The following is a 21,131-nucleotide window of genomic DNA, read 5'->3' as shown; positions in this document are numbered from 1 at the left end:
ATATATATTTCTATGTATGTATATATACACATATACATATATATGTGTGTGTGTATATGTACATACATTTTGGACTTGACTGTTACTTAATCTATCACCACCATCATATCATCACCTTCCCTAACAGAACTGATAATTATCTATAGTTTAGGTATTCCCATTATTGCTAAGTGATGGATTTGACCAACTACTTCTTCTGATATGTCCCCCTTTTATGGACAATGGCAAATTGGATGCAGTCTGTGGACATGAAAAAAATTATATCTATCTATCTATTTATAGATAGATAGATAGATAGATAGATAGATAGATTACTTTTCCCCAAAATGTGTAGCTAATATTAACTAAAAATAAAAACTGCTCAAATTAAATATGTCACTTTGTGGTTTATAGTACTTCACATGCAATGTCTCTTTGCCCCTCACAACCACCTTATGAACTGTATGATATTATTATCTTTCTTTTACAGATGAACAAACTGAGTCTCAGAGAATTTAAGTGATTTGCTCATTTACCCAGCTAACATGTTGAAGATAGGATTTGCACAAAGGCTTCCTTTCCTCAAAATGCATACATCTCACAAGATATCAGATGATGATGTTGGATTCACAATACTATGGCATAACTAAGCTAATCTTAGAATTCAAACTAAACTCAGATCACTGGAAATGAATCACATTAACTATAATAATGCTGTAGAATTATTTCATGAATAAATACTTGACTTAAGAAGTAGCATAGTCCTTTAAGGCTACTAGTATAATATTAGGCTTTTTCAACATTGTGTTTTGGTTTTGTGTTGTGTTTTTTTGAGGGTCAGTGCTCTGATTCATAATACATCTAAATCCAAGGGAGAAAATGAGATGTTCTAATTATTCTACTTTTCTAACTGAGGACATATTGAGAGGTAAGAATCATGGTCTTGGCTGAAGTTTTAACTAGTTCAATAATGTCTTTTAATAGTGACTATAATTTGCTCTTTGTAACACTGTACGCAGACAGTGTTCTAGGAAATATCATTGGAGGCATAGTTTATGTTCTGAATTGACTTGTTCCTAAGTGTCCTTCCCAATAACTCTCCTTTGATTCTACTTACTCAGCTTTCCCATTCAGTGTTATGTGGCAGGGCACCCTCATAATGCTTCACTGAGCAGCTCTACCTAATTCTGTCTTTCCATGGTTTCCCAGTCTTTACTATATGTTTGTACCTATCTTATATCACATTATTTTAATAGCAATTATATATTTGGATAGTGGACTATATTTTACTAAGTAGTAAGGACAACAGACATTTATATAACACACTTTATTTTGCTTTTCCTTTACATAAGACTGGACCTGGGCTCCTCTCCCTTTCCATCTGTAGCTCTGCTTGGTTTGAATCAAAGAATATGAGATCTCAGCTCCAGGTACACCCTGGTATCTCCCCCTATCACTGCTTTCCATCTTCCTTTGTTATGTTATATTCTCTTCTTAGACTGTAAACTCCTTGAGAACAGGGACTTGCATTCCTTTTCTTATCTGTATCCCTAGTACTTCCTTTAGTGCCTGGCACATAGTAGATACTTAAATATGCATTACACTGAATTGAAATTTCAAAGTGTTTTATATGCACTATTTTATTTAAACTTTACAATACATAGCAAGTACTAGAGATATATTTAATTTAAATTTTAAAATGAGAAAAATAAGGTTCAGTTATATCGAGTAATTTCCCTAAAGACACATAGTTTGTAAATGTCAAATTCAGACTTTGAATTTCAGTCTTCTTGCTTTCAAGGATAGCAATCCATTGTGCCCTGAAGAAACATATGTCCGCTGGTCTATTCTCTTCTAAAGAATATGTTTAGTAACCAAAAGAGGAAACATTTGGACTTCACTAAGTAGGAAAATCTAGCAGTTTCAATTTATGAGAAATGTATTCCTATTATTTGTACTATAGGACATCATCTCAATGAATGAAAGATGAAACTGGGATTATTAGCGGGATGCCTTTACTTTCTTATTATTTTATAATCAATCAATTAATCCATAAGTAATTATTAGTCATTTACTCTGTACCAGGCACTGTACTAAGCACCAGGGATGCAAAGAGAGGCAATAAAATCCCTACTTTCAATGACCTGACATGCTAATGGAAGAGACAATTTGCAAACAAATATGTTCAAAGCAAACTGCATAAAGGATAAATAAAAAACAATTAAGATAGATTGGAGAGTGCTTTCTGTAGGAGGTGATACATTAGTTGGGACATAAAGGTAGCCAGGGATGTCAGTAGTTAAAGCAGAAGAGAGAAAACATTCCAGGCATAGGAAAAAGCCAGAGAAAATGGCCAGATCCAAGAGATAGAGTGTCTTGTTAATGGTAAGGCAGTCAGAAGATCAATGTTACGGGATCTAAGAATATGTGCTGGGGAATAATGTATAAGAAAACTAGAAAAGCAGGAAATTATGAACGTCTTTAAATGTCAAACAGAGCTTTCTATTTCCTGTTGGAGGAGATAGGAAGCCACTCAGGTTTATTGAGGAGTGGGATGACATGATCAGACCTACATTTTAGGAAAATCCTGTTAGTGGATGGAGAAAAGTATTGAAGTGAGGAGAGACTTGAAAATGGAAGAGTCTCTAGCAGACAATTGCATTAAACAAGGAATGAGGGGATGAGGGCCTTCACTGTAGTAGTGGCAGTGGCCAAGAGAAAGACAGAAGGGACATAAGTGAAAGACGTTGCAAAGATGAACTTGACAGGCCTTCACAACAGCTTGGGAAAGGCCAGTGTGAGGAGATAGTAAGGTATCCAGACTGGGAGGATAGCATTGTCCCCTACAGACAGTAATAGGTCACTTAAATAACACTTGCTCAGATTAACTTGGAACACTAGATAAAGCTTGAATGGATAGTGTGTCCTTAAATTGTTGAATTAATAAACTGAAAAAGGAATAAACATAACGAGTTACTAATAAAAGTTAAGGCTGTTAATGCTATGTGCTTAACTTTTAAAGATTCACAAAGTACTTCCTACTTGTCTCTGGATGCCATGTATTAAAGGTAGAATAAATATTTGGTTGCACAAATTGGGATGGCAGTTCTCACATTATTTTGGGTCACTTCCAAGTTGAATTTTTACTAGTCACTTAATCTTTGTTATTTAATCTTCTCTCTTATTACTCTTACTGATATTGAAAAGTGTGACCAAGGCAACAAAAAGGGAAAATAAGGTAGAATTAGAGAAAAGGGACAATGTAGTTGAAAGAGTTAGAGGGAAAAACTAAGTATATCGCAATATTTTGACAGATCTGTGATTTCATTTAAATAGGTATTCTCTGTTGGAAAATATTCAAAGCTATTCATATCCTTCCACTCCATTCTTTGCAATTTCTCTAGTGTCTTTCCATAAATCTTCCAAAAAGGAGCCAACCAATGTTCTATAAGACTTCCCATGGGTCTTTTTTTTACACTTTGTCAATATTAGTACAACATTCAAACTGATCTTCTATTATTCCTTGCTCTTGCTGTATGACTGACAGATTTCTTCTTGTAGTCATACATGCCCTTTCTTATATTTTGATGCCATTTCTTAGGAACAACTCATCGTTGCTATTAGACTGTGTCTTACTCATTATTTGACCCTACTTAGATTTATCATGAGTCTTTCCAATGTCCTCCATGTCACCTAAAATTTTGATTCTTCCTAAATTATGGTGTTCCATGATTTAGAACCAGAGAGCAACACCAAGAAAATAAAGATGTTGAAAAAAAAAAATAAAATGAGTTTTGGTGGTAGTATGCCACATGGAATTGCTGGGCTATGCCTGAATTTCTCCTTTTGTACTCTGGACCATTTTCCTTCCCCTATTCATATCTGGGCCCATCCTATTATCCATCTGAACACTTGGTAATATTATTTCATTGTTATTTTGAAGATTATTAAGCTGGTGAGTTAGTAGATAAAGTTGATTAAAAAAATACTAAGTGCCTACCATGCGCCAGATACTTGAGTACTATGGGTATAAAAAAAGCAAAAACCAGTCCGTGCCCATAAAGAGTTCATTATAAAAGGGATTTGGGGGTGGGGGAGAGAGAACCCATAAAAAGAAGCTGAAACAGTGAGGGGAGAGTGAACTAAAGCCAGCTGTGAAATGATGAGGTGATAAGAGGGCTGCCCTGAGAACTCTCCTTAAAAAGAAGTTCTAGCACAGATCCCATTTATTCACCTTTCAACTTCTCTAATCAGAAAGAGGGAGTGTTAAGGACGCATGAATTTCAAAGTTTATATGGTGTTGCAGGAAGATGATTTTTTGGAGAGAAAAAAATAAATAAATAAACAAACTGATCTCTGTGTATCTCACTCAGGAGGACCTGTGGTGTTCTGCGTCTTGATAATGTCAGTATGGCAAAATCCCCAAATAGAAATCCTATTACTCTACAGGAAATACCACTTCTTTTTGGACATTGTGTACAACGCCCTCAATAACTGTGTCAGATATCTTTAGTGTCACCTTACTCTATACATCTCTTATTATTCACATTAGAACATCTTTGATTAATGTTGTTTCTGTGCTGTTACCTATCAAATTTTGCATGATTTTATCATCTGCTGTGAACATCTCTTGATAAGGAGAATATTTAAGGTTGAATGTTACTCATAAAAGTTCATTTTCTTATTAATTAGCCAAGTAAAAACTTCTTTGGTATCTTGAATTTTTATATTTTTTCAGGCAATTGTGTCACTAGTGATGTGATCTGCTATCAAGAATCCTCTGAAAATTCTGCCTGTTATCTTCCCATACTTTCACCAGATACTGTTAATACATTCAAACTATGGAATTCCAATCAATTTTATTTCTTGTTCACTGTAATTGGAGTAGTAAAACAGCATCAAGAGAAGATTCAGCATGGAGATAAGTCTACTTGAGTTGTCATTTCTTCCTCTCCTTGAACCACCATGAATTGATAACTATTACACAAAATTTTGAAATGGGGGCAAACATGCCAGGTTCCTTAGATACACATCAGAAAAGATCATGATTGGCAGCTGGAAATATGGTGGTAATCTCACTTTACTTAAACAAGTTAGAAGGTATGGGGACAAACAGCCTAAAAAAGGCGCAGACTAGTGGCAAAAAGTGGTATAAAAGCACACAGTAGCACAGCAACAAGGGCTAATGTGGTAAAGACAGGCAGCATGGTGAAGATAACAGGATGGGTGAGATGCAGTGAATATCACTCATGTAAGTGTAGATCAGATTTGGGAGCACTTTACAGCATGAACCTGATGGAAATGGAGGAGCACTCAGTGAGCAGCAGTTGAAGGTCTCATTTTTATAGAGACTTTTTAGGGGAAATACACCAAATTCATCTGTGCCACCTTGGGATTATTTATTAACATATCCAAATCATCCCAAAGTAATTGTTAAAAGTTCAAAGTTATCTCAATGTCATAAGCAGCTTTTGATGTTCTGTTGATCTGGAACTATGGAGGTTTGAATTTTATCTTGAATTTACATATGGCAGGACCAGAACCTGGGACAAACAGAACCTAGATGGTTTCCCCTAATTTGGCACAAATTGCCAGGATGTGAATTTTAGTTAATATATGATACAGTTTTTTGGGGGAATGGTTTGTATATGACTCCTAGGTTTTCCTTTGCAATCATTATTTCTTGTTATTCTTGCTTTATACTGGCTACTTATACACTTATCATATTAGCTAGAAAGAGGTAGGTGAAACAGAACAAGAAACAATTTGAACACACACCACTTCTCCGTATCTTGTCTTATATGATTTCCTACCCACCCCTTTGGCAAGTTTCTTTTCCTCAGGTGGCCATGTTTTGAAGGTTTCTTGAGTGGACTGACCCAAGTCACAGTGATTGAAGCTCATCAGATGAGGAAGAGACCCCATTATCATTACATTAGTGTTGTTATTTTTAAACTACACTTGTGATTTTATGGGTATTAGGAACTCCCAGGGAATAAATCCCTTCTTCAAAAACAATTTAGCACCTGAACTGCAGGTTTAATTTAGAGAACTGCCTGGATGCACTGAGATCTTAAATAACTTTTCCAGGGTGGCTATCTTATTAACATTGGGACATAAATTAAGATTGCCCTGACCCTAGAGGTTGGCTTTCTGAGACCTCTATGCCATGCTGCCTCTCCAATACTAAGCATGGGAAGTTTGGGTTTGGTTTTAGATTTCAAAATGGTGTTCTGAAATAAGTAACAAGCATTTTTTTTAAGCTCATTCAAATGTTCCAGGCACTATACTAGGCAATGGGGGTACAAAAACAAACATAAAACAGCTTTTGCCCTCAAGGGAGTTTCAACATTGTTACTTGTAACATGATATTTGTAAAGTACTCTGAAAACCTTAAAGTATTATAAAAAAAAAAAGTTAGCTATTACATATTTTAAAACAAACAAATACACCAGAATTAACCTGGAGATTTCCTAATCTTGATGGATCCAAACCCTGCTTTTCTTTTCTTTCTCTCTTTTTTTTTTTTTTTTTGAAGTCTCTTAGGTTTTATTAATCTAAAACTGTTGGGGGAGGAGTGACCAAGACGGACCTGCTAAATTACTTATCACTCTGGATACCTGAGCAAGGGAGCAGATTCATGAAAGGTGCTAGGATACCTGGGAAGTTGGGGTTTGATCTGCCTTCAGACTCCAGGATCAGGCAGAGAATACTAGTCTTGAATTGTTACATCCCAGTTAGGTGACATTAGGAAGTCACTCACCCTCTGTTTCCCCATTTGTAAAAATTCAAGTACATGGTCTTTCTAAAAGGACCTTTTCAGACCTGCTATTTCAGGGTTTAAAGTCCTTTACATCTCTAAATCCTTTTGATTCCCTTCCTATCCATCCAAATACAGACTAGAAATGGGTCTCGGAAACCTGGGTCCTCCAGAGGCCCATGGCAGGGAAATCAGGAAGGCTAAGTCCTGCCGTTGGGGGCGGGGGAGGTTACTTTGTAGGGGTGTGGGGCTGAGGCAGCTCGTCAGTTTTTCTGCATTTCATTTAAGATCCAGGTCCAGTAACAGCACAGGTTGGTATAAACACCAGGAAAACCGGGCAGGGCGCAGTGTTCCATGCCCCAAGATACCAGGCCCTGTAGGACCCCATTGCACACCAAGGGGCCTCCAGAGTCCCCCTGGCAGGAATCCTTGCCACCTTTCTCGTCCCCAGCACACACCATACTGGGAGTGATGGCTTTTCCGTAGTAAGCATTTTTGCAGTTTTTCTCAGAAAAGATACTGCTCTTCAAACACTGAAGGGTGCCGGGATATTTGGCGAAAGGATTGGACGCAGTACCCCAGCCGCACACCAGTCTGTGCTGGGATTGGCACAATTTTTGCCAGCTGAATGGGTTGAACTTGGTCAGTCAGCTTCACTGGCTTCTCCAGGTAGAGGAGCATGAGGTTATTGTTGCTGGTCCTGGGGCTGTAGGAGGGTTAGGGAACTAGGCGCTCCATTCCGACTGACTGCTGATAGGGCTCCAGGTGTCTAATATTGTTCTTTTGCGAGACCACTTGACGGTTCCAGTGGTTCCAGTGAGCTGCTGTGAGGACCTAACGATTGGACAGCAGGACACCTCCACAGAGGAATTTCCGATTGGCTAAGAGTGCTGCTTGCCAGGGCTGGGAGTTGGGAATGCACGTTTGACCACCAATGATCTTTTCTTCATTCCTCTCTGCATTGGCAGTGACCCACAGAAGAGACAGTGTTAAGAAGAAAAAAAATATTTCTGAAGAGTTGTCTAATTGGGGCTGGGAAGATCCGAGGACAAATAGATTAAAAAAAAAAAGGCTAACAGAAACAATTCTACTCAGAAGTGCAGATAAAGAAATCGATGGAGTTAGATAGACAGAGTACCACAGGCAGACAGACTGGATACTAACTGGATAGTACCCCTAACTGGATAGAGGACTGTGGAGGCTGGGAGGAGAAAGGACAAGGAGATAAGAGGTGGTCCAGAGCCAGGTGTCCCCCCGGGGAGAAGGGGGAAAAGGACTGGTCCCGGAGAAAGTCTCTTCCTCTTGTCTCTCCAAATCCTGCTTTTCTCTGAATCCATGGGAATTAAGTGTTTAAACCTGATGATTTTTCACAATCTAATGGTGGAATTGCAATTTTATTCCATTGAGGAAGGAAGGCAGAAAAATTACAGGTCAGTAGATAGCTACAAGGAGGTAGGGAAACTCATTTGACTTCTTAAGTCATATTTAATAGTATACTGCCTTCTTTAATCGTGGCTTTACTGCATGTTCAGTCACTTTTCAGTCATGTATAACTTTTTATGAGCTAATTTTGGTTTTCTTGACAAAGATACAAGAGTGGCTTGCCATTTCCTTCTGCATATCATTTTACCAAGGCAAACGGTTAAGTGACTTGCTTAGGGTCACACAACTAGTAGGAGACTGATATTAGATTTGAAGTCAGGATGATTATTCTTACTGACTCCAGGCACAGCACTCTGTTCTCTATGCCACCTACCTGCCTGGCTAAATGCATACTTGAAATATAAACACATAGCTTATATTGAATATTTGCTGAAATACCTAGCAGGCATATATTATGTCATCAACTTCTGGGGAAATTCCACTAAAAGACTGTGCAAAGACATTGTTGTTTGGTTACTCCATGATCCAGTTATTGTGTCCGCAGTAGCTCTTCTTTATTTTTCTTTCCCCAGGGCTGACAGAAATGTGGCACTTCCTTAGAAATCAAGAAGTACTCCACTGTTGGAACAGTTCCTTATGTGCCAGAAGCTACATGATGACTGGTTTAGTGTATTTCATCTCATTTGAGAAATAGACCAGTACTGCTTACAAAGCAAGCTAGCCTGAATCCTTCTAGTATTATCAGGGTTGCAAGTGTTTGAAATAAAGCAGAAGAGAATGCTTGCAAATACTTTTTGTTCATCAGTCTCAAAATTACTCCCTGAAGAAGGAAGTTATAGTAATTTTCCTCTGAGCAAACATTTTCTCAGGCTAAACACTGTCCCTTTTATACTTTTTTGAGTGCAATATAGGCTGTGTACAAATTTATTTTCAGTGTAGGTTTATTTTATATGAATGCTTAGTTCTTAACAATCTTGATCACTTAAAATTAGGCTCTTTTTTATGTGTCGCTCATACTGGCCTTTTGGAGGATATTTACTAAACTCTTGGGTTTACACTAACATTGGGACCTTATTTCAGGCATTTAACCTTTCTGGGCAACTAGGTTGCTCAGTGGATGGAGCACCAGGCTTGGAGTCAGGAAGACCTGAGTTCTAATGTGATCCCAGACACTGTATGATGCTAGACAGGTCACTTATCCCTGTTTGACTCAGTTTCTTTGTCTGTAAAATAAACTGGAGAAGACAATGGCAAATCACTCAGGTATCTTTGCCAAGAAAACCCCAAATGGGGTCATGAAGAATCAGACATGACTAAAAAACAACAGATCTGCTTCAGTTTTTTTATCTGTAAAATGAGAAAATAAGATTCTCTGACCTCTCTGGTCCCCTCCAGATCCAGATGTGTGATTCAATAGGGGGAACTTAATTGGAACATTAAAATGTATTAAAAACACAGAGATGTTAAATAATTATTATTATTCACTCAATGCTTATTGAGTAACAAATAAGAGAAAGTAAATGTATTCTAGTGATTAGAGAACTATCCTGGGATCAGGTTCACTTCCTGGCTCATGCTGAATCTGTGACTATGGAAAATTGCTTAGCCACGTGTGTCCTAGGCACTCTGAGACTGTAAGTTACAAAGGAATTGCCAAACTAGTGGAAAGACATCCCTATATTAATGGAATCTAGTGTCCCACTCCTACTCTCCCACCAAAAATTTTCAGAGATCTTTGCCAGATTCTATGGGAAACATAAAAATGAACTAAATCATGTCCCCGGTCCTCAAAGACTGTATGAATACAACATTCCAAGTAGCAAGATATGATATAAGTAGAACACAACATAAAAATTAAAAAAATATGTTTATGAATTGATAAATTATAAATTCTAATAAATTCTTGGGAGGTACAAAGTTTTTGTGACATTAAGGAAGGGGTCTTCCCACTAAAGCAATTAGGAAAGACTTCCTAGAAAAGGTAACATTTTAAATAGGCTTTAAAGATTTTTAACATCACCCATAAGACAATAAGAAGAGCCAAACATAGGATATTGTTTTCTTTGGTATCTCTCCATTTTGGGAGGCTGGACTAAAGGAAGAGAAATCTGGGATTTAGCTAAGCTTACTATCATAAGCTTTGACCGGTAGCTATGAGGAATAGGTTGCTGTAGAAAACTAGCTTAAAATCCATAGGAATGCAGAAATTCATATACTGCAAGATACATTCCCATTTCTTTCCAGCCCTGTCAGTCCCTCCAATAGTTATCTTCCCTCACAATTCTCCAATCGGGATTAAAGAATTTGTCCATACTGTCCTGGTTGTTTGTAATTTTAAATATCATTACTATATAACAATATATCAATAATACATCATAAAATAATTTAATTAATATAAAATAACAATATTGTAAAATAATATTATAACAAACATTATTAATCTTGTACATGTCTTGTCAAAGCAATAATGAGTTGGAGAATGTGTTGGAAGTATTGATGTTCCTCCATCATCCTAGCAAAATGCATCTGAAACTTGTATATTATTAACTCCATTATTCATCTTTTTAACTTGTCCTACTTTCTACTGAGTTGGTGCTCCTTTGGCTATCCAGGTAATCTCCCTTCATTGTCTCCCCTCCACCAGTCACTATTATAACGTAGGAAATCTTGCCATACTGACTATTCAGGGTCTGTTCTTCTACCTGCTCTATTTCTCATCCATTAGCAAACCCTGTAATTCTTGAAATAACCTGCTTATTATAATACATTTTAAATATAAAATTAGCACTTATTGGAAATATCATTGTCCCTTTCTCTGCATTATGGATGATTGCAGAATCTTGGTACAGGCTGTTTCCCCCGTCTTATTCAGGTTTTACCACTTGACTACTGTAACAGATGACTATGTCATTTTGTGACTGTTGTGTTATTCCAGAATAGAGACATATATCTCACAGTCATGGGAGCTGGATGATTATGACCAAAGGGGCACTGATAACAAACATTCTAAGCCAAACTGACTTTCTCAGAACTTAAATCTCAGCTTCTTTTTGACTTTAATTTGCTAGGTGCATACTGCCCAAATGTGTAGGATAAGCTGGTGCATCCTCAATGCAAACTCCTATGGCTTCTTTTTTTCTGTCTTCATTACCCAACTGCACTGCCTTCTGTGCTATCCTTATAATGCAAGCCCAGCTGAGGGTGATGACAATAAATATATAGAGAAAGGGATAGACCAGGACGACTTGTGTAGACAGATTTGACTTTATTTGTTAAATGAATTGAATAAAGATATAGAGAAAAAAGTTCAAACAAAATTTTGAATATGAGAGAATAGTTGAAGGTTAGAAGCACCGGCAGAAAAAGTGAAGTCAAAAAGAGAATCATGTTTTGATAAAATAAGTGTGAAATATTGTGAATTTGAGGTTAAAGTGGGATTTGATTTTGGTCCAGGCCTGTTATGTTCATTGGTCTAGCATTGTAAGGAGATGTAGGTAGGTAACACAATGGATAGAGTACCAGGGCTGGAGTTAGGAAAACCTGAATTTAAATCTAGCCTCAGACACTTACTAGATGTGTGACCTCAGGTGAATCACTTAACTCTGTTTGCCACAGTTCATCTGAAAATGAACTGGAAAAGGAAGTTACAAACTGCTCTAATATCTTTGCCAAGAAAAACCCAAATTGGATCACCAAGAATCAGATGTGACTGAAACACCTGAAAACAACAAAAGTGTTGCAGCAAACTTCTAACATGAGCATTGCCCACACCCATGAAGCTTGGCAACTTTTCTGTAAATGAGTCTTCAAGACTTTCTGAGAATTTAAATTATAAGTCCATGGTATCACAAACAACATAAGTCAGAGGCAGGATTTTTGACCTTCAAGGTCAGCACTGACTGCTATGTTTGGCTGCATCTCTAGAATGGTGATATTTCTGCAGAAATGACACATATCCACAAAGACATGACAGTCTGGAGTTGTGAAGAGATTCAAGTGGTAACATTATTGGTGATAAGTAGAGGTGATATAAAGGTGGTTGTGGAAGGGGTGAAAATGAAGTGAAGCCCTCAGGGAGGGTGGTTAGAGATAGAAGAGAGGACATAACTTTAAAAGAGAGGATCGCATGAGTGCTCAGAAATAGGCTGAGAAGAATCAATTTGAGAATTAAGAGAACCGTGAGATTGTAGTATCTTAGAAGTCAAAGGAATAAATTAGGACCTCCAGAAAAATTTTATTAAAGTGATATAGATGAAAGCCAGATTGCAAATGAGAAAGTAGAGGTACTGGGCATTGTCTAATTTTCAAGAAGTTTATGAAAGAGAAGAAAAACAGAATGACCGAGCAGGAAGGGTACTGATCAAAACATTTAAAGTGTAAAATACATAAAGGTATGATTTACTGGCAAAGTCATATTTCTAATGAGAGCAGAATCATGTGTTTAATTGCCCTGTTTTAAAACATCTTTGACTCCTATTTCTCATGTGTTACCTTCCATATGTATCCTTCCAAATTCATCTCCAGCCCTGCCTTTATTGTACATCTTTTTGATTCTATTTGTATACATCTATATATGGACAGGCTGTAAACTTGTTGGGCAGAAAGAATTATTTCACTTTTACATTTGTATCCCCCATTGTTAGCACAAATACTTGGCATATGTTCATTTGTTCAGTCATTTTTAATTCTTCATGAACCTTTTCAGGGTTTTCTTGGCTAAGATACTGGAGTAATTTGCGATTTTTGTCTCCAGGGGATTAAGACAAAGAGGTAAAAGTGATTAGCTCAGGGTCACACAACTAGTAAATATTTGAGTTTGGATGTGAACTCAGGTCTTCTTGACTCCAGGCCCATTGATCTATCCACTAAGAGACACAGATGCCTTCATTTGCATACACTAGGTACTTAATTACTACTTGTTGACTGATTGATTCTTCACTCTCTATATCTAATTAATTGTCAAGTCTTGCACATTCTACTGCCACTCTATTTCTTTGATGTCCTTCACTAACACAGATATCACTTTAGTTCAGGTCTTTATGACAGTTGGTTAAGACCAGCCATTCTTTTTGTTTAACCTTCAGTCACTTCCTTCTACCTTTTAGGTTTCCTAGAACCATAAAAATTAGCTTCAAAGGTCTAAACATAGATTACTCCTCTACTCAAAAATTTTCAATGACTCCCTATTTCCCCTAGAAAAAAAATACGAACTGCTCATTCTTGTACTCAAGACTCTTTAAAATCTGGTTCTCATTTGTTTCATTTTTTTTTTTATTTCCTGTCATACAGTCATACAGTCAGTGATTTGGATAACCTAAAATACCCATTATCCTCAATGCAGACTTTCAATCTCTTTTCTGGTCTACAGGCTGTGTCCCCTATGCCTGGAAGGCATTTCTTCTTAATCTCCATACCTTCTAGTACTCTTCCTTTCCCTTGAGCCTTAGGTGAATGCCATCTTTTCTTTATCTCCCATATGAAAGTGTTATATCTGCTCTCATACATCCCTAGAATATTTCTTTTTTCTGGATCTTAGCTTTGCTCTAATCATTCTTTACCTTAGGTTGTGTTTATGTAGGTGTCAGCTGTATTTTTTTCCCTCCAGAACGTAAAGTTATTAAAACTAAAGATTGTTTTGTTTTATGTATCTGAAGCATACTGCTTAATACATAGCAAATCCTTAATAAATATATCTTCAATTTAACTGATTTGAGGCTAGGGGGAATGAGATCTAGAACTCTCATACAGTAGTAAGCCTGAAGTTTAATACTCTAAATATTTTAAGCACCTATTATATGCCAGATACTAAACTGGTGGTCAGCAAAAAGTTAGCAAACTTCTGCCTGATGGGCAGCAAGGAAGGAGGAAAAAATGCATGGTGATACTGAAATGTTATAATGAATACAGGGAGATTATGAAAACTCAGTCGGTCAGTTACATTCTTCTGCTTCAAGAAATTGGAGAGTAAGTCATCTGCCATAAATAAAGAGAAAGAGAGCTAGGGGCTTGAGGAGAGTGGAAAATATTTTAGATCACTAAGTGTGAGGAATGGCATAGGAAATCAATAAACGTAGAGTAGAAGGATTGCCAAGAAATAGTGAGGGCCCAGCAGAAGTCATGCATCATAAATGCAGAGTGAGTGAAATCAGCACAATTGTTTCCTTGACTTGAACAAAATGAGTGATCATTAAGTATTTGTTCATTGACTGACCATTATAGTGATTGGAGTCAGATTCTACATTCATGAGGTGGAAAAGCTTAAGTTTTAGAGGTAGAAATGAACTCAAAAGACAAATCAATGATCCACTCTGAGCAGATCATCTCCAATGTTTAGCACAATGTCTCTACCCCTATCTCTACCCCTATCATGGGTAGAACAATGGATGTGCAGTCAGAGAATAGAGCTTTGAAACATGGTTCCTGCACTCACTGTCCTTGTTACTCGTTGCCCTCCAGTTTCATAATCTGTAAATTAAGGACATTGAACAAGGTGATTCGTTAACTTCCTGGTACAAATTCTTACTTTACTGCATGCACTGCCTTCTGGGGTATTAGCACTTCTCAATGCAGATAAAATATACTTTAACGTTGACTATAAACTGCTATCTTTAAAAGAAAATATAGCCATACTGTTATACTAAGAAATAACCATTGCAAATGACTTAGCATCATGAAGCATTCAGTATAGGATGTTATTTAGAATTTACTTCTAGAATATCAGTCCATGTTACTGAAAATAAAGATCACTTTCAGAGGGTAAGCATCTAAGTTTCTTTTAGAATTGAGGATTATGTGTCATCAGTTATAAAATATCATTTAATAAAAAGCACGCTGACCAGTTTTTCACAGCGACTAAATGATCTTCTTTCTGGCCTGTGGTACACTCACTATTGTCTGTTTTACAACATTGAGTATTATTGATGGGTTCTCTGGAATGATCACATTTCAACTCAGTTCTCTATATTTTATAAGCAAGGAAACTGTTTCCTATTATAAAATGTAAAACATGCATTTCTTTAGGGATTTTTTTTTTGTCATGAGAATTTCTATAATATGATTTGCAGATTATTTATCTTACAATCTCTATTATAGAAAGGCTACTGAAGTATAAGCATTTTCATGAAGATATATATCTCATCAGAAATCTGCAGTTTTCACACAAATGCAATTCACTTTATGGAGCAAGCACTTAATCTTTCATTTGTTTACATCAAAGTTTTTGGTAGTTCAATGTGCCTCGAGAACATTTACAATTTCCTCTTAACTTTAGGACTAGTAAATATTTCATGTACACTTTAAAATTTAATAATCCCTATGTTAAGAAAGATGTTTTTACCTTTTGAAAAATAGTTTATAAATCTTTCTTCTATCTTAGAGAGCAAGTTTTATATTTGAATTATTAATTGGACCATTTATTTATTCTCTGACAGGTTTTGGATTATCAATGTGGGCCCTGTTTAACCATAAAAACTACAAGTAAGCAGAATCACAACTAATTATTTCTCCCTGACATCATGTATATATTTTATATGAGATAGTAACAGGAAATGAATTTTGAATGTTAGAGGTTACACAATTCAGTCCACTTTCTTTACTGGATATCAAAGTAATTACTCACAAACATACTCTACATATGTTGTAAAAAAATACCTTTCAGCATGAAAGATAATAGAGTCACCATATTTATATTGTAACATAACAACCCCAAAAGATTATATGAAGAAGCTGAAATAGCACTAAGAAAATAAATCGAGGAGGATAGTTGGTCTAGATCAAGTATACTAAGAGACGTCCATGTAGGAGATAACAGAATTTTAAGGTCATTAAGGGATTTCTTTGAGATATCTGAATGTTGAAAGAAATGAAATGTTTTCAGAACAAATAAATCAAACCCTAATAATAGATAAAAGAAGTTGAGAAAATATCAATAAACGCAGGTCCATATCCTTAATGTCTTTATCTATCTATCTATCTATCTATCTATCTATCTATCTATCTATCTGTCTGTCTGTCTGTCTGTCTGTCCGTCTGTGTGTATGTGTATGTGTGTGTGTGTGTGTGTGTGTGTGTCTGTCTGTCTGTCTGTCTGTCATAATGAGCTCCTTTCTTTATGAAGGTAGCAGAAGGGAAGTGGTAGACTTTCTTACCTGACATTCCACATTTCTTATAGTAACTCAGTTGCCTTAGAGATGTAGAGAGTACATGATCATACTGTGATTATCATTAGTAGACTGTGTGGAGAAAATCCTTGCTTAGAATTCTCTCCTCTGATAAGACTATTCTTATAAAGTTTATTTGAAAAATGTAATAAAATGATAAATTAGTTCAATGATCCTATGATTATTAATCATAAAGAAAATTTAAAAATTATTATATGCTCAGCAAAATTGTTTGCCATAGTCATGGAAGATGCCCTTGCCAAGTTCAAATAGAAGATAATTTGCCAATGGATGGCACAGTGTCCCTGTAACTTTTTTCAAGGACACATTTAAGCTCATTATTATTTTGTCTGGCCTTCAATCCATCATTATCTCTCTTTAATTATGTCAAAATGTCATTTTGACTTGAAATTGTAAGGGTAAAAATCTTTATATTCTCCATTAAAAGATACTAGGAGCATCATGCTTAAATATGATGATCCCACTGAACCAATGGAAGAAGACAGTAACTACAAGTGCTTTATTCTCCAAAGACACGTCAGATGAAAGGATATCAAGTCAGTATCTGAATATGTTAGAATAAAATAGTGGAAAGAACAAATTAAATGATTCAATACTGATGAAACTGTGGTTAACACATGCTATCAGAACCTTAAAATGTATTTTAATAGAGCTAGAAAATAGCTAACTATATCCAATGGTATATTAATGATATACAGAATCTGTCACCAAAAGGAAAGTATAAAAATATTCAATATTTTTTTTACAAAAAAGTGATAGAGCATTAATATACATTAATAATAATAATAATAATAAGTATATCATGCTTCAGGTTTTGCACACCTCTTTCAAATATCTCATTTTATTCTCACACCTCTGAGAGTCAGTTGCTATTATTAATTCCATTTTATAAAAGAAGAAACAAGCATTCAGAGGTTAAATGACTTGCCATGGATCACACAGCTGGAAGTGTGAGGCTAGTTTTGAAAACTCAGAAACTCTTTATTTGAGGTCTAAGACTTTATCCCCAAATCACTTAACTGGCTTTAGAAAGCTGATATGATAAATATTCTGAAAGCCTACATAAATACTTCTGAGAAAAATAGTTTTAAGTGACTTGCCCAAGATCACACAGCTAGTAATTGTCTGAGGTCATATTTGAACTCACGAAGATAGTCTTCCTGACTCCAGATCTGGCATCCAATCTAATGTGCCACCTAGCTGCCCCATCTGTATCTTGAGAAATGTATTGCTCTCTCTTTTGCTCACACACACATGCACAAATACACACAAACACACATGTTTCCATCACTATAGGCTTAGTAATGCATAGTGAAAGTGAACATGCTATGATGTACCCGCTGTTATTTAATGTAAAAGATGAGGAAGATATTGCTATACGCATATATACATATATGTGTATGGATGTATATGTATACATATATGTATATACAGATGTCAACATCATACATACATACATAAACACACACAGAATTATAGCGTAACCTCTCACCAGGCAAGTAGAAACAATTTCTTAACTACAATTAATCCTGGGTAAAGATCAGACAAAATAAGAAATAACCAAACACATGGAATAACTCATGTCTCCAAATGTCTCAAGGCATATAAGATTCAGGTCCATGTTTCTCAGTCTGCTTATTTTTCAACTGGATATAAGAACATTTGTACTAATTCTTTTTCTAAGGAGGCATTTTTTAAACCTTTAAAGTTTTATATTAATGTGAATTAATATTTCTACTTTGATACATGTTTTGATTCTGAAAATCTATCACCGTACTCCCTCCCCCTTTCAATCACATACTTGAAATTATAAATAAAGTTTTCTCTAACGTTTCTGCTATTAAATGACTAAATATCCCTGGTGACCATAGAGCCTTTAGGGAAGGGGAAAAATGTAGGAGTTAGGGATTTCGTCTGGTCTTTGAGGGATTTGTCTATACACTTTGCCTTCCCTGGGGGAAGAAATCTTCCCAGTGAAACCAATGGAAAAGCTACTTTCCTCTTTAAGTGAATTATCAGAGAAGGCAATAGCTCTAGGGCAGGTGTTTCCAGGCAAATGTTCTAGAGCAGATGTTTCCAGGCAAATGTTGTATTTGTCTCAAATCTGTTGTGGCCTTCAGTACATCAATAGATTGAATGGCTTACAATGATATTGCGACCTGACTCTAACCCACTGGGAGCATACCAGCGTGGTAGATGTAAGGGCTCAACAATAAAAAGAATAATGATAACTGACAATTATTTATTTAAATGTAGCATGATGTATAATCTCTTATTTGGACCATACCTTCCCTTTAAACTGTAACTTACTGTTTTCACTTTAAAGTAAACTTTGGTCCATTTGCAATAGAAAACAACCTAAACTTTTTATGATTGATGGAATATAAATGTTTTGTAACTTATTAACTTGCAGAAATCATAGTTTTCTTAATATTTAAATGTATTTAATTTTATTTCCAATGATTTAATAACAGTATTCAACCACTAAATTGAAATACTTGATTTGAAGTATGCAATAAGGATAGAATGCCTAAAATGCCTTCCACATCCAGAGAAAGAACTATGGAATTCAATCGCATAATGCAGCACATCATTTTTTTTTGGCATGTGTGTGCATTATGTTTTGGTTTGTTATATGATTTCTTCCATTTATTTTAGCTTTTCTACACAGCGTGACTACAGTGAAAATGTATTCAACAGGAAAGTATGTGTAGATGCTATACAGAATTATATGCCGTCTTGGGGAGAGAAGAGGATGGTGGGAGTAGATGGGGGGGAAACAAAAATCTAAGCTTTATGGCAGTGATGGTAGAACATTAAAAATAAATAAAATGAATATATATGTATGAAATGAAAAAATATTAAAAAAAGATAGAATGCCTAGCTATCTGTACTAAAAAGTTCACATGTCTGTTTTGTTTTCAGTTCAATATGCTATTATATTTAATATCCAGAGAATCAATGTTTAACAAAAAGATCAAGTCACATGATCCACTTTTATTCCATCCAAGAAATATGACGTAGATGCATGTGATTTTGTGAAAGTGAAAAATACAATCTAAGTTTCACTTAATATCTTATCTTTGACAGCTCTAACATGTCATAATTTATATTTCACCATGAAAATAGCTGCCTAATAGCTAGAGTTCAGGATATGTTTTTAACATCTATTAACATGATCAGTCATGGAGAAAGTAAACAACCACCACTGATTTGTGACATGATTCATCCTCTCGTCTCGAGGTGGCCTCTAGTGAAGATGAGGACCACAAAAGCAATCTTTTCTCTTCTACCATCTGTTATAGGTATGAGCACAGTAAGCAGGAAACCCTTCATCATATATGTGTTTTTTTTTTTAGCTAATAGTAAGAAGAAATAGAAGAAAATTACTTTAATTAATGACAATATGTTTGATGCCCACCTTTTGAGATCCTCAGGAGTTGTTTCTCTACTCTTTTTCAAAGTGCTATGACTTAGCTTTTTGTTTTTAATTTAAGTAGAAGTTGTAAATACTGAAATGTGACAGGATATCAATAATTCAAGCACAATCATGTTGTAGAGGTATTTGATGAAAGCACTATATATGTGTTCATTCAGACTTATTGTCTGTAATATGACAATTTGATCCTGAGAGTTGCAATGATTAGAAAGTTTTATACAGATCAGGGCCAACTAGCTGAGCACTTATACCGAAGGTACTACTACAATTGTCAAGCTTTTCAGGACAAATATGCAGAATCTTGATATGGGGATTGGAGAGATGAGATGAGAAATTAGTTTGCTTTGGAGGGAGGGAACTCTTAGGAGAGTAAGGTGCTTTAATGATTTTTCTTTGTGATTACTTTTTGTTAAATCAAAATGCAATTTTGTTCTTTTTGAATTAGATGAATAAATAATTAAGCTATCAAAAAGGTTCCAAGGATTTCTAGTTTTTAATATGTTTCTTTCAACTTCATATTTAACTTTCACTGACCTCTGTAAGTCCCAAAGTTTAGGAAGTTACTAGGGAAATTTCATCAGTTGTGTGGTAACAATCACCAGGTTATTATTATTATTTTAATGTTGTGTTAGCATGTTGCTTCTGCCCACTTTCTTATAAGGCATTATGCAGTTCTGAAAGAAATCCTAGTTTGTGACTTAGAAAGATATTGCCTTAAAATCCTATTGCAATAGTAGCCTGCCAAATCTTTCAAATGTTAACCAGTTCTTCCCATCTGGGTAAGCTCTTTTTTGTTCTACAAGGTCAGTGATAGGAGCTTTTCTGAAAGCCAAGCAAAGAGAAGAACTAAAGCAATGTCATGGAAGTTAAAAATCTTGCATACCCATTAATAGGCCTCTACTGGGGCTATTAAGGGAAGCTTGGTTAGGGGAGGCTTGTTTTATATGAAAACAGACACTGGGTCAGAAGGAATAATGCCCTCAGGCTCTGAGAGGTATGTATATACATATGTGTATGTATATGTACATATATGTATCTCTCTCTACATGTATATATACATACATACATCTGTGTGTGTGTATGTGTATATACCTATATATACACTCAGGTGAAGTTTTGCTTTGGGGCCTAGATTTTGAAGGAAGGTCCATGCACTGGAAGGGACTCTGGCAGCACTTAAGAAATGCCTCGGCTTTGAAAACTCAGATATTGGTGTGCCTGTCTCTGATAACAACATATATATTGCCTATGGTCTGACAGTTGGAAGCCCTATGTATTGGTCTCACTGTTTATAATTTCTGCCTGTAATTTCTGTTTGTATTTTCTCTGATGTTAAAGGTGCTGACTTTTTCCCCTGAATTAAGTGAATGACACATATGTGTGATTAAGG

The 21,131-nt window shown here is 35.8% G+C and overlaps 1 pseudogene; it reads right to left on the bottom strand.

Annotated features, from left to right (window-relative positions):
* Positions 1 to 7,002: 7,002 nt before the first annotated feature.
* The window catches only part of LOC140512078 (kallikrein-14 pseudogene), a 42,746-nt pseudogene continuing 28,617 nt past the window's right edge, over positions 7,003 to 21,131 (bottom strand).

Source organism: Notamacropus eugenii, chromosome 6 (assembly GCF_028372415.1).
Source record: "Notamacropus eugenii isolate mMacEug1 chromosome 6, mMacEug1.pri_v2, whole genome shotgun sequence".
Taxonomy (NCBI): Eukaryota; Metazoa; Chordata; class Mammalia; order Diprotodontia; family Macropodidae; genus Notamacropus; species Notamacropus eugenii.
This window is presented reverse-complemented; position numbering and strand designations above follow the sequence as displayed.